The sequence below is a fragment of the Triticum aestivum genome, chromosome 6B (assembly GCF_018294505.1).
Source record: "Triticum aestivum cultivar Chinese Spring chromosome 6B, IWGSC CS RefSeq v2.1, whole genome shotgun sequence".
Classification (NCBI taxonomy): Eukaryota; Viridiplantae; Streptophyta; class Magnoliopsida; order Poales; family Poaceae; genus Triticum; species Triticum aestivum.
In genome coordinates this window covers 237,355,557-237,365,064 of record NC_057810.1, presented here as the reverse complement: position 1 = coordinate 237,365,064, position 9,508 = coordinate 237,355,557, and positions in this window count along the sequence as shown.

The following is a 9,508-nucleotide window of genomic DNA, read 5'->3' as shown; positions in this document are numbered from 1 at the left end:
CTAAATTTCTGCACTGACATTTGCGATTGGAATGAAGAACTCATTCTTCAGTTCTACGCCACACTGCATATCACCGGAGATGCTGAAGATGTCAATTCATGGGTGCTGGATTGGATGACTGAAAACACTCATTATAAGGCACCAACAACTGAATTGCTTTGTGTCCTTCCTCTTGATCCTCCCCATGACAGTGCACGTTGCATCTACAATGACCCTGAACTGACAAATCATTATATACAAGTGCTCATGAAGCCTTTGAAGCCAGGGCAGGCCCCACGAACCAAATTCCTCGTCAAGGAATTGCTCTATGTGCCTCGGACTGTCTATCGCATTCTGACGAAGACAATGAGTCCTACCAAAGGCCACGATTCAAATGATGAAGAAGTCGTTGGCATCATGAAGAACATGCTTTTCAACATCATTCATGGTGTTCCCGTCAACTTCATGATTTCTTCATGAGGACTCTGGCAAACGTTGCTATGTCACCATTCGAGCTGAAGCCCTATGCGCCTTGGATTATGAGATTCATAAGGGCAAGATCTTCACTGAATTACAAAGCTGACACTCTGAACCATGGTAGCTACTTGCCTCCCATTGAAGTCCTCAAGCGACCAGTTTCATCATCTAATGATAAGGGCAAGGCAGCTGCTGTGATCGATGAAGGCACTCGTCCATTGGATGGTCAATTTCGTCTGGCTACATCTTACTCAACCAATGACGACTCTGCCACACATGACACTGCCGCAAATACCTCAGCCAAGCAAAATCCTCAAGTAACAGCACCCAGGGTGATGACTGACCGTGAGTTACTCCTCAGTCTTCATCAGAAGGTTGATCGCAATCACAAATGGGTAAAGCGTCAGTTTGGTGCAATTCTTCACAACATGACCTCAACACATAATGCAGTGAAGAAGAACCACCACTACCTTCATGAAACCCTCAAACGCACCTGGGCTGTTCTCACTCATGTTTATAGCGCTGAAGAACTGAAGACTATGGGTCTCAAGGAAGAATTTGACTGGTCTGCACCTCCTCCGAAGAAATTCAAGAGGGTCAAAGTTCCTCCACTGGTGGCAGCTCTTATTCTTCATCGCGCGACACAGATGAATATGAAGATTTGGACGACACTGCGGTAGGCCCTGCTACAACAAACAACCCCAACAATGCTGGCACTCCTCCATCAACGTGAAATTCTTCAGGGGCGTTAGTCCTCAGTTTCGATCCTTTTGGACATTTGATGACAAAGGGGGAGAAATCTGAGTTAGTCTTCAAGCGGGTCTATACTAAGGGCGTTTTTTTAAGTTACAACTCTCGTTCTTCCAAAACTTTTATTGGATCGAGTTGTAATCTTAAACCCGATGGTGCCTTGATACTTTTGGTCGTGCTCTGATGCTTTTGATGCACTGAGCTCTAATACTTTTGATGTGCTATTCTGCATGCTTATTCCTCGTTAATATTATTGTACGCATGCTGAATCTCATCAGGCACCATATTTCATCATGCATTTCAAATTCTTCATATTATATATCAAATGCGTGTATGAATTACAAGATATAGGGGGAGATCTCCATGATTCAATTCTTCAAATGTGCATTGCCTCAAAAGCAAATTCCTCACTATGCACATCTTCAGGGGGAGTTCTTCTATATCTTTCAATCAAAATCCTCAATATCAGTATTTACACTTCGTATGTTTATCCCCGTTGAAAACTTAACCTATGTTGTCATCAATCACCAAAAAGGGGGAGATTGTAAGTGCATCTAGTGCCCCTTAGTGATTTTGGTGTATTGAAGACTTATAGGTTAAGGGACTGATGCGTTTGTGAGTGTACACAGGTCTATAAGTCTATGAGGAGTTTGATATTTACAGAGAAAGTCGACCCCTAAAAAAGAAGTTCTTCGACTGAAGACTTTGATATTCTGAAGACTTTCTGAAGACTTTGAAAGTGAAGAAATTGGTGTGACCTTGAAGACTTGGTATTCATTTGAGGAACATGAAGCGTGAATACTTTTGTTTTCGTAGTTTCATTTTCTCTTTCTTGAGTCATAGGAAACACCGTACTGTTAAAGGGGGTCGAGGAAATACTAAGGAAAAATTTCCATGTGATGCTCAACTCAAAATCCTACACCTACCAATCCCTTTGAGTGAAGCCATTGGAAATCTCATACAGTTCAATCAATTTCTTCAGTGACAGAGACGCAGTTCTTCTGGTCACTGAGGACCTTGCTCTGACTGAGGAGTTAGGAATTCACCAGTGCGAATTGCCTACACAGTGAGGAACATGATAGCCCTGAGGAATTTGAGAGTCAAATTTCCGACCGTTGCTGTGGTGCGCGCGAGCTGTCCCAAAATATCCTATCCACTTAACGGTCATATCATTGAAGGGCATTTATGTCTTATCATGTCAGGCTGCTCCCTAGGCTATAAATAGCCGCCCCCTACAACCACTAGTTGGTTGGCTGCTCCGAGAGAACTTGACACTTGTCATTTGAGAGCAACCCACCCCCAGGACTTTGAGCAAAAATCATCAAGTGAGGCAAATCCCCAAACCAAACCCCCACAAACCCAAAGTGATTGAGCATCACTGAAGAAATTGATCCTGCGTGGATCCGACGCTTGTTACCTTTGAAGACTGTGCTTCTTCCTGACGGTTAGGCGTCAAGGTCTAGAGCATCCAAGAGGAATTGTGGATTGCCGAGTGACCAAGTCTGTGAAGGTTTGGAAGTCACCTGAAGACTTACCACGAGTGATTGGACGAGACCTCCATGGTCTTAGTTCAAGGAGAATACGGTGAGGACTGGGTGTCCTGAGTTGCAGCTCAGTGACTGGGTGTCCGGGACTGCGTGTCCTCGAGTTTAAATACTCAGCCGCTCCAACGAGACGTACAACTGAGACAGTAGTTGGAACTGGTTTACCAAATCATTGTCTTCACCAACTAACTGGTTCTATTTCTTCAACCCTTCCATTTCCTCATTACTGTGTTGAATGTTGTTCATATCTGTGTTTGAAGACTTTGACTTTGACTTTCTCAAATTCCTCAGTTCAATTTCTTCAGTCTGTTTGTCTTCATCTTGTTATCCCGTGTTTACGCTTTCTGTACTCTATGCTTGTCTTCATTTCATCATGATGACCACGCTTGTATCCTGTTATGCTTACTTCTGAGTACTTATTCCGCTGCAAGTAGTTCTTCGCTAAGGAATTCCCTCACCAACAAATTCCTCAGTGAAGAATTCATAAAAATCGCCTATTCACCCCCCTCTAGTCGATATAACGCACTTTCATCGACCAGCTCATGATATTAGGCCGTGATTGGATCGTCGTTTTCCAACCAAAACCGCTTGTAAAACTAACGCTTGTAAATTAAAGCAGATGGTCTCGGGCGAAGGCGCTTGGTTGGTCGATTTCGACTAGTAAAATATCGGAAGTACTTCACACATGATAAAAACGCTGAACGACACTCGGACGATTGCTAATCTAGCCATTAGCTGCTGTTTCAGCCTTGCCCATGGATGGCATGATACGCACGTCGTGCATGTATCGTCTGGTAATGTCGTCCATATAGCAATGCTCGTAAAATATACACTGGTCTCCCAAATTAAACGCGTAACCCGCCGGTTTTACTTATAGACCTCGGGCCTTCCGATGACGAGTAAATTACACTTGTATGTTAATACAAGTTTGAAATAAACCAGAGCTCCCAAGCGCGGGCTTACCGTTTCAAGCCATCTCAGTTTCTCAAAGGTGCTCATAGGTGTCCGATGATCCTGGCTTCCTGAATGAGCAGCGGGTGCTGTATCAGACCTCCGTAGGGCCCGCGAGGCCCTCTCCGTTGTCCTTCAAGTTGTTGCGCTCGCCATGGCGCCGAGCATTGTTAACATGGTCAACGAACATGAGGATTCAGGTGGTGACTTTATTTTGACTAGATGACACTAGGGACCCACTAGGGCCATAGCCGTACGTACGCAAGTGCCTCCTTATTATGTACAACTATATTTTTTTTGCTTTCTCCTGGTTTCCTGACATCACGGTCCCACACCATTGTCAACCTATTTAGTCAATATAAATGAGAGAATTGCACAAGGTGCAGCCGACAGCTGGGACCAAGCAGCTCGAGCAGTATTTGTGTTTTTGAGGCGTGAGCACTGCAGAGTTTTTCTTAGCGATGATTTCGTTGTTGTTCAGAGGAGAGCAGGGTATTAACTGGGCGAGCTGTGTCCCGTCTAGCCCACGCCAGATATCCAGCCCAGATACTACTTTTTTCAAGATGAAAATGGCTAGCCCAGCTATACGTCTTTTTGAGGAATACCCAGGCAAGGTCAACTTGTTATTCTCCGCCCCGCTGTGCTATGAATCTTTCCTAGGAGGGATGCCTTAGGCTTAACAGGAAAATGGGCTTTAAAAATAATAAATGGGATGTAATTATAAAAACTGGGCAGTAACTATAAAAAAATGCACCAAACACGAAATTAGTTTATAAAATATTATTTATGGATTTTGAAAATCTTAATTTTCATTGTTGCGCGCGCAATGTTTTGTTGGATTTTTATGTAATACAAATTTATATTTAATCTAAATAGAAATTTCGGGATAAAAATATTTCGGATCCCATCAAAATGTGGGAAATTTTATTGAATTCTGTTTTCAACGGTTGGTTGAAATTATTAATCATTGTCCTAGCTAGAAAATGGGCTGTACTTTTAACAAACTGTAAATGGGCTGTTGTAAATTCCATTAGAATTCAAAAATGGGCTGTATATTCTTACAAAGCGCAAATGGGCTATAAGTTCTCTGCCACACACTTGTGGGCCTACTAAGTGACGCGTCCCCTAAAAAAAATAAGTTGACGCGTATGCAAGGCTTTGTCAACTTATTATAGTCAACACACGGTTCTAGCAGCAGTGGCCGTTGGATGTCTATCCAACGGATGTCGTGCTTCTCTTCAATCTCGGATATTCTTAGCTTCGGCCGCCCAAAAAATGATTCCTCCCCCTGACATCTGGGGCACACCATTTCGGAGGCTGACCTGTGGGTCTACTAAGTTGGAGCATACCAAGGGCTTTGTCAACTTAGTCAATATAAACGATTCTAGCTTCAGTGACCGTATGATGTCCATCCAACGGCCGTAGTGCTTCTTCAACCTCTGGTCTTCTTGGTCCAGCCGCCCAAAGCAGCGCCGGTCGTCCCGCCTGCTCCTGCCTCCCGTGGCCGGCTGTGCTGCCGCGGTGGCCTCACCGCCCCCATACTACTCCCACCGCTGGCCAGGCCATCCCTCCACTCACCCACACCCCCTGTTATTCTGCGGCGACGGCAGCCTCACACCGCAGTCGAACCAGTAAACCCTCGTACTCCTCTCTGCGCGGGCTTCCACTGCTGTGTCTTCCCCGTCTCCGCGTCGTCCCCTTCCAAGGTGTTGCCGTCGTCCACCGCCCTGGTGCTCTCGGCGCGGCGTGGTCAACGTGGTCAACGACCGACTTCCATCGGAAGAGTACTGTACGTGGAGAGGCTGATAGCTGGGTCCACGGCGGCCGCAAGGAAGTGCCTCCTTATTATGCGCAAAATAATTATTCCTCCACCTGACAGCAGGGACTCACCGGATGGGCCACCTTATTTCGCGAAAAAAACGTTTCCCCCCTGACTGCTGGTACCCACCGGACGGGCCACCGTATTTCACGAAAAAAACGTTCCCCCCGCTGTCAGCTCGGACCCACCGGAAGTGCCTCTTTATTACGCACAAAAAAATGAATACTCCCCCTGCTAGCTGGGACTCACCTTGGTGGGAAGTTGACTTGTGGGCCTACTAAGTTGACGGGGACGGAGGGCTTTGTCAACTTAGTCAATATGAACGATTCTAGCTCTAGTGACCGTACGATGTCCATCCAACGGCCGTAGTGCTTCTTCAACCTCTGGTCTTCTTGCTCCAGCCGCCCAAAGCAGCGCCGGTCGTGCCGCCTGCTCCTGCCTCCCGTGGCCGGCTGTGCTGCCGCGGAGGCCTCACCACCTCCATACTACTCCCACCACTGGCCAGGCCATCCCTCCACTCCACTCACCCACACCCCCTGTTATTCTGCGGCGACGGTAGCGCGGCCGAACCAGTGAACCCTCGTACTCCTCTCCGCGTGGGCATCCACTGCCGCGTCTTCCCTGGCTCCGTGTTGTCCCCTTCCTAGGCCTTGCCGTCGTCCACCGCCGTGGTGCTCTCGGCGCGGCGTGGTCAATGTGGTCAACGACCGAATTCTATCGGAAGAATACTGTACGTGAAGAGGCTGACAGCTGGGTCCACGGCAGCCGCAAGGAAGTGCCTCCTTATTATGCGGAAAATAATTATTCCTCCACCTGACAGCAGGGACCCACCGGACGGACCACCAGTATTTCACGAAAAAAACGTTCCCCCCGCTGTCAGCTCGGACCCACCGGAAGTGCCTCCTTATTACGCACAAAAAAATGAATACTCCCCCGGCTAGCTGGGACCCACCTTGGTGGGAGGCTGTCTTGTGGGCCTACTAAGTTGACGGGGCCGAAGGGCTCTCTCAACTTAGTCAATATGAATGATTCTAGCTCCAGTGACCGTACGATGTCCATCCAACGGCCGTAGTGCTTCTTCAACTTCTGGTCTTCTTGCTCCACCTGCCCCAAGCAGCGCCGCTCGTGCCGCATGCTCCTGCCTCCCGTGGCCGGCTGTGCTACCGCGGAGGCCTCACCGCCCCCTACTATTCCCACCGCTGGCAGGCCCTGCGGTGACGGCAGCCTCACACCGCAGCCGAACCAGTGAACCCTCGTACTCCTCTCCGCGCGGGCTTCCACTGCCGCGTCTTCCCCGGCTCCGCGTCGTCCCCTTCCTAGGCCTCGTTGTTGTCCACCGCCATGGTGCTCTCCGTGCGGCGTGGTCAACGTGGTCAAGGAACGACTTCCATCGGAAGAGTACTGTACGTGGAGAGGCTGACAGCTGGGTCCACGACCACAGCCTAGTTTTTTGTGATTTGCCAATTAAGTCGCTTTGTCAGGCCTATTGGGCTGCAAATCTTTCAAGACAAGGAGAGATTTTCATTCGGCTGGCCGAGAAAATGACCCGTCAGTAATGAGAAATGGGCTGTACATTTTTAAAACACATCAAACCGGCAATTAGTTTCAGATATTTTTTTCATTTCAAGATTTTAAATTACATTAGTTTTTATGCGTGGAGAATTTGTTGGATTTTATGTTGATATATATTTATTTTTAAAATCAGTTTGAATGTGAGTCAAAATTTCGGGATTAAAAACAGTTCGGACCTCACCGAAATATGCAAAATTTCGTATAATTTTTTAACCGTGGCCACAATATGGGCTGTAATGCTAACAAAATGAATATGGGCTCCCAAGAAAACCTTAAGAATTAGCAAGTGGCTGTAAATTATTAGAAATAATGGCAGATGAGCTGTATGCTATTTTCCAAAGATTTGAGGCTTTCCTTAAAAAAAGGTTGACGCACAAGCAGTGACGGTTGGATGTCCATCCAACAGCCGTCGTGCTTCTTCAATCTTTGCTCTTCCTGCTCCAGCCGCTCAAACAAGCGCCGGCGGGACTGCCTGCTCCCTCCTCCCCGCGGCCGGTTGTGCTGCCGCGCAGGCCTCACCGCCCCACCGTACTCCCATCGCTGGCCTAGCCATCCCTCTACTCACCCACACCTACTATTATTCTCGGGCGACGGCAGTCGAACCAGTAAACCCTCGTTCAGTCGTACTCCCCTCCGCGTGGGAAACAACTACTGAGTCTTCCCTGCCTCCGTGTTGTTCCCTTCCTAGGCCTCGCCGTCGTCCACCGCCCTGGTGCTCTCGGCGCGGCCTGGTCAACGTGGTCAACGACCAACATGCATCTGAAGTGGACTGTACGTGGAGAGGCCGACAACTGGGTCCACGGCCGCACGCAAGGAAATGCCTCCTTATTACGCGTAAAATAATGATTCGTCCACCTGACATCAGGGACCCACCGAAAGGGCCTCAGTATTTCACGAAAAAAATGTTACCGCCGCTGATAGCTCGGACCCACCAGCTATATCTTCGCACGCAAGGAAGTGCCTCCTTATTACGCACAAAAAAATGAATACTCCCCCTGTTAGCTGGGACCAAGTATAGTGGCAGGCTGACTTGTGGGCCTACTAAGTTGACGGGGACGGAGGGCTTTGTCAACTTAGTCAATATGCACGATTCTAGATCCAGTGACCATACGATGTCCATCCAACGGCCGTAGTGCTTCTTCAACCTCTGGTATTCTTGCTCCAGCCGCCCAAACCAGCACCGGTCGTGCCTCGTGGTCCTGCCTCCCGTGGCCGGCTGTGATCCGGCGGAGGCCTCACCGCCCCCTATTACTCCCACCGCTGGCCAGGCCATCCCTTTACTCACCCACACCCCCTGTTATTCTACGGCGACGGCAGCCTCACACCGCAGCGAACCAGTGAACACTCGTACTCCTCTACGCGTGGGCATCCACTGCCGCGTCTTCCCCGGCTCCGCGTCGTCCCCTTCCTAGGCCTCGCCGTCGTCCATCGCCCTGGTGCTCTCGGCGCGGCATGGTCAACATGGTCAAGGAACGGCTTCCATCGGATGTGGACTGTACGTGGAGCGGCTGACAGCTGGGTCCACGGCCGCAGCAAGGAAGTGCCTCCTTATTACACGCAAAATAATTATTCCTCCACCTCACAGCGGGGACCCACCGGACAGGCCACCATATTTCACGAAAAAACGTTTCCCCGCTGACTGCTGGGTCCCACCAGCTACACCTTCACACGCAAGGAAGTGCGTCCGGGCAAAAAAAATGATTCGCCCCCCTGACTGCTGGGACCCACCAGCTACATCTTTGCACGCAAGGAAGTGCGTCCAGGCAAAAAAAAGGATTCGCCCCCTTGACTGCTGGGACCCACCAGCTACATCTTTGCACGCAAGGAAGTGCCTGACAATCGGGACCCACCTGGTCGAAGCATACGTAGCGTTGTCATTCTGGTCGTGAACGTGTACATACATATATACTGGTGGGTGTAGAGGCGCGCACGTAGCATGTACACGTACGTACAGCGACGAGGGTGCAAGAAAGAAAATACGGCCACGTACATACATACGGGCAGGGTCTCTAACGCCTATCACGACATGGCTGGGTCGGAACGGAGAAACAATGTCGTCGTTGTGTTCATGGGGAGCCAACCGGCTGGGTCGGAACGGAATGCGTGGTCGTGTTCATCGGGAGGGCTTGGACGGAACAAGCGATGGAGACGAGGCCTGGCGTACCGCACAACGGAGGAAACGACCTTGTGTTTGACCGGCCACGTTCGAAACGGGGTCCTGTTGATCGGAAGGGGCCTGGCGTACCGCAAAACGGAGGAAACGGACCTCCTATGGTCGAAATGGGGGTCCTGTTGATCGGGAGGGGTATGGCGTACCGCAAAACGGAGGAAACGGACCTCCTACGGTCGAAACGAGGGTCCTGTTCATCGGGAGGGGTGTGGCGTACCGCAAAACGGACGAAACGGACTTGTGTTG